This window comes from Pinus tabuliformis, chromosome 7 (assembly GCF_031772625.1).
Source record: "Pinus tabuliformis cultivar Carrire ecotype Pingquan chromosome 7, CPIR1, whole genome shotgun sequence".
Lineage (NCBI taxonomy): Eukaryota > Viridiplantae > Streptophyta > Pinopsida > Pinales > Pinaceae > Pinus > Pinus tabuliformis.
The window spans coordinates 1,536,512,507-1,536,518,533 of NC_142293.1; the positions used below are offsets into that span (position 1 = coordinate 1,536,512,507).

The window sequence follows — 6,027 nt, forward strand, 5'->3', positions numbered from 1 at the left end:
ATAAGTCTTCCTCGACCCAATGAAATTCCCATGGATCCAGTTGAACTGAACTCTCATGCAGTGATCCTTCACAATGAAATGTGGGTCACATGGGTTGAAGCTTCAGAGGTCGAACAGGTACTTATTCATCTGTTCTACTTCAACATCCGCTTGCTTTATACTCCGGATCTCATATAACCTAATCTGCAATGGAAGAGTGGGCCAAGGTGTCTTCTTCTTTTGTCGCCGCAGTCTAGCTATCAATCCTGCCAAGATGTGATATGCTACTTCCTGCATGACAAATATATTCAAGGCAAACTTTGGTAGAACATGCGGAGGCTTCCCCACACTGAACATTCAGATGAAAGTGTTGGACGGTGAGGCATACAAATATGCAATGCCTAACTCGTTGTCCCGGTCGATAGTCCATAAGTTGACAAACAACCTCGTGTTTGTAGGAATGTCATATCCTGCGATTCTGCACGGTTGAGTGGAGAGACGGGGGATGAGCGTGGGAACCACTGGATGGAGCCTCATCGTCTCCTTCACTATCCACTGCAGATAATCCATCTCACAGATGTCCTTCTCTTCCACCCACCGCTCTCTTCCCACAACTCTGTCCAACTCTTCCATGGCTTTTTCCAAAGTCTTTGGATTTTTCAGGAGCTTCGATAGGCCCCACTCCACCACCGTCGCAGCGGTCTCGGTGTCGCTCGCGATCATGTCCTGCACACAAACAATTCAAAAAAGATTAGAAACACCATAAAAGAGCATGGAAATGAGACAAGAAAAGTTGCAAAGTACATGCCAGAGTGTATGCTTTGACTCTGATTCGATTAATATTGAGTTGGGGGTCGTTGACCTACTGCAACAGAACATCCATCATATCCTTAGCCACATAATTCTCCGCGCCTTTTCTTCATTTGTTGTGCTCTTCCACTACTTCTTCCAAAAATGCATCCAACCACTTACTCAGAGTCTTCATGCGTCGGACGTAACCCTGGAGATCTAGCCGGGCGAGCCACGGTATAAAGTCTCGGATATTAAAAACCTCGTTTAGCACGAACAACTCTTCCAACATCTCCTTGAATTCCTTGGACCTCATCTTGTTCCCCACTTCCTTGGCCAAATACCTTCTTCCGAACACCATCCGGGAAATTATATTATTGCTCATAGCATTTGTCTCTTCCCTAATTTTTACAGGGAGGCCCAGCTGGCAGGTTTCGAACACTGAATCTACCATATGGGCCACCTATTCTATTCTGATGTGCTCGAAGGATTCGAGGCGCTTGGCACTGAAGAGCTCCACGAGGTAGATTTTCCTGGCTAGTCACTAGTGCTCTCCGTAAGGAGTCTAGGTGATGTTGCAGGATTGTAGAGTGTGTATTTCCCGACTGCGACGTAGGTTTGGGACGAGAATGTGAGGTCGTGTGTCGTGATAAACTCTTAGGCCATATCAACTGAGGAGGCGACCATGCAGGAAATGGATTCGAGTCTGAGATACATGAGGGGGCCTTATGTTTTGGAGAGTCGATCCATCGACCTGTGGGGTAGTTTTCCCATGAGATTCAGGTTTTCGATTATGGGCCAAGCATGGGGACTGAGCGGCAATTTAACAGAGGGATGAAGTCACCAGTAGATTAAGCAAACAGATACGATTTTTAGTAGAAGATAGGTGAGCATTGGCATATCTGGAAGAGGAAACACCGAAAATAAATCCATTGGAAAAGCAGAAAATTGCAGTTATTGAGAGCGTTGAGGTGTTGTGTGGTATTTCAATAAGGAGGGGTAGAGGTGTCACTATATAGCTGAGTGCCGAAATCATTTGGGCGTCAGGGTCATTATTGATTGAGACTAAACAATTTTTCTCATTTCATACCTTTCGATTCATGGGGTTCATGTTCCGGATGTTAGCAGCGGATTGGTACAAGCTGTCTGACAATTGACGTGATATATATGATGTCGATATCATTAAAATAGGGTTAGAATTTCAAAACAAAGTTACTAATTTGACGGTTTTCACACTTGTTAATGAAAAAAAACGGAAAAAATCACATTGAGAATATTTGGTCAACGTGTTTCGAACCAGTGAGAGTGGTTCATCTTCAGGACCAGATGAAGAGGCAGATCTTAGAGGTAGGTTAAATAAGGGGAAAGGTCAACCTAACGGCTAGAGGAAAATAGCTATATTTGACTAGGGAGGGGAAAAATTATATATTATATTACTTAATATATTTATATATTATAAATTAATTAAACAACTATCTTTGGGAATTAATTTGAACTGTTTAAATATTAATAAATAATAATCTAGTTTGTTTAATTAGTTATTTAATTTATTGATAACTTATTCATACCTTGTTATTTACTAGTTAATATTATTATTTGTTTAAATGATTAACTTACCTAAAAAATGTTTTTTTTTTTTTATTTTTTTTTTTATTTTTGTTTACAATTAAATAAACTCCATAAAAACGTAAATAAATAAACCAAATAAATTATATGAAAATAAAAATAAATAATAAAAAGGAAAATATAATAAAAATTTATCAAAATATATAAACCTAAAAGAAGATGTTAAAAAAAATAAAAATAAAAATAAATAAATAATAAAACAAAAACCAAATAAATAAATTATGTAATAGATAAAAAATACACCCGAAATTTCTTAAAAAATAAAAAAAAATAAAAACATATATGTATAAATAAATAAATAATAAAATAAAAATGTAAATAGATAAATTAGGTAAAAAAATAAAAATACACCAGGGATTTCTTAAAAATAAAATGAGTGTATTAAAAATAAAATGAAATAATAAAGATAAAAATGAAATAAGAAATAATACTATTAAATGACTTCACAATGGAGAATTCTTCAAATTCCATCCTTGATTAGAGAACATCTAGACGTTATCCATTTACGCGTACAATACTTTTGCTTATCAATTTTGCTTCTATCTGCATAATTTAATTTTGTTTTTAAGCTTGTTATGTGAACATTTTAGTATTAAAAGATTATAAAATCTCTTTATAATTTAATCAAATTGTTTTTTGCTTTGAAAATTATGGAAATTTGGGTCAGATTTTGATAAAATTTGGTAGGGCTTTTTGTAAATTTAAATTACAATTTCAAGATTTTGAGTGCCTCAAAGGTTTTTGATGGTGCTAAATCTATTTCTATCATCAAAAACATGATTCAAACATATGCAAGATTTTTTGAAATTTTTTTGCCCAGATTCCCACCACTTTTAATATAATAATTTCATTTTTTATAAAGATGATTTTGTTTTTTTATTTTTTTTATTTTCGCGTTTTAATATAATCATTTTACTTTATTATAGAGGATTTTTTTGTTGTTGGGTAAGTTTAAGTTGTGGTTAGCTCGTTTAGTGGATGAAACACTCAAACCCACTTATCCACACCTCATATATAAAAACTACTAATTAATTATTAGTAGTAAATAACATTAGGGTAATTATATTTTGTTGTCCAAATTAATTTAAGATATTACCACTTGTCTTATATTTATTTTAGTATATTCCCTTTTTTGTATTTTAGTGTATTCATTTTTCTTGTACTTGGTAGGTTTGATGTTGAAAGTTAAAAACAAAAAAAATAATATATTATATTGATATTTTTAATCATTTATATGTTTTCAAAAATTATTTTAATAGAAAAAATTAATGATTAAAATAAAATTTTAACTATATTTTTGAGCTTAGTAGACATAATGTTAGAAATAAAAATTCCAAAATAAAAAATTTCATTAATTTTGACAATTTAACCATTTACTTTTTAAATCATTTTAACTTTTTAAATAATATTTGACAAACAAACTACTATCTAATGTGAAATTTACATCTTACTAAAATTGAACCAAAACTAAGCACCATTAAAAAAAGATTTTGAAATGGGAAAACTTTCATAAAAGACCCATCCAACAAAACATTTAAATAAGAAAATAAAAGAAAATTATTATACTTCTTTCTTATTTATTAAAATTTTAATATTTGTGATCTAATATTCTTTTTCCTCGTATAAAAAAAAAAATTCTATTACTAATAAAATCACATTTTTCCAAACTGTTACATATCATACGTAAAAATCAAAATACAAAAACTGAAAAATTCAATAAAACATAAACATAGGTCAAAGCTTTTTGTTTTATTCAATTCCTTTGTAGTATATATTTTTTTTTAGATTTATGTATATGCTTCCATAATAATTTCCACTATGTACTATATGTTATCAAACTCGTGTAAAATGTACTTTTCTTCTTAATATTTTTGCCCTTTTAGTCAATTCATTTAATAAATACCTACGCACCATGTGGGTTTATTTATATTTAGAGGATTAACGAGAGTTATATGGTCCATTTATTTATAGAGTTCATTATATAGAATTCAACTTTCAACGATCAATTTTTATCATAAACTGGTATATATTGTTTTTGCCCTTTATTATTTTTCTTATTGATCTAGAATCTTTCGGTAGGACTTAATCCTAAAACTTGCTCTAATTATTTCAGGGCTCTTTTATGAAGTGAGGACTATTTCTCAAGGTGGCTGGTTAGCCAGCTGGGCCTGATAACTAACCTGGGTTTAAAGTTTTTCTTTGAAATCAATGCAAAAAACTATCACACTTGGTACATATTTATTACAATTTCTATTTGGTACATATTTATTACAATTTCTATTTTCTTGAAACAATTTTACCAAACGAGACCATCAAATCATTAAATAGAAAATAGTGAATCATTAAATAGAAAATAGTGATACACAGTAAATTGAAATACTTATATTTTCCTCAATTTAGTCTAACCACAAAATCACACTTATATTTTCCTCAATTTAGTCCAACCACAAAATCACAGGAAAGGGAGGGCTCCATCTAATCATCAAGAATGAAAATTATGTCTAATTCTCTTCGGAGCCATTTTCTTCCCAGAACAATTACTTGAAAATGACCTAACAAGGTCTATTCACAGGCATCAAGATTGTGAAAATCCAGCCTAAAAACTTGTCACATACCCATATAGAATGCCTATATAATAAATAAATAAAACAATGATTTTTAAAAGTGAAATATAAGCTAGTCATTATAATTTCTACATTTTTAACACCGGAGAAAGCATCAATGTAATTTTAATTTCTTTTAATGCAATTGTTTGTTGAACTCCACTATTTATTAGTACTTGCTATGACTTATAGCAATTTGAGTTATTTAATTTTTATATACAACTCAAGCCCTTTAATTTCTGAGCTTTAAACCATATAAATGAAATATCGTATGAATCACTACGACGACATTCAATGCTATCCTATCCTAACTGGGAGGTTGGCTACCCTAGACTTGGTGTAAATTAATATGGAGTCTTTAATGCGCATACCAGCTGGCCACCCTAGTCTCGGAAGGTGTTCCACATCTACGATCAACTAGCAATCTTCAAATCGAACGGTGAATAGGAAATCCCACCGATCTATGTTTCTCTGTGGCATGATTTATTTGGCATTTTCACATATCCGGCGAGGTAAACTTGTTCCAGTCCAGAATGTTGAATTCCTTTGCATAGGTAGTTTGTCGTCATGTTATTACCCCTTTAACTTCTTCGTGTTGAGGGTTTCCTCCGTTACGTTTGCGAAATTTCTGTTTTGAAGAGGTTGCCCCTTTTTTAATAGGTTTGTCTGTCTAGTCGACTTCCTACCCTAGTGATGGCAGATAATCAACGATTCTCTTCTAGGTATGAAGCTTTTGTTCAGTTACATTTGCAAATTGATACCTCTCTTAGCATATACAGGTTGATATTCCCTTTTTCTAGTTCTAAACTTTCATGTTTTCCTTGCCTAGGTATCACCAGAGGGTTTCTTCACCTTTCCTCATTTGGAATGGATTTGGAGTTCCAAAACTATTGCTCATCTTGTCGAACCTTGAGGTCTTCATTTCAAAGAGAATATTGGGTAATGTAAAGGCCAAGCTGTGTATGTTTACCAAGGGTCAAATTCTATATGAGGGCTTTGCCAAATTCTTTAGTTGTTCTGAAAACACCGA

General features: G+C 32.6%; 1 pseudogene; it reads right to left on the bottom strand.

Moving 5' to 3' along the window:
- Positions 1 to 336: 336 nt before the first annotated feature.
- On the bottom strand, positions 337 to 1,701 carry LOC149253731 (flavonoid 3'-monooxygenase CYP75B137 pseudogene; annotated as a pseudogene).
- Positions 1,702 to 6,027: the final 4,326 nt, after the last annotated feature.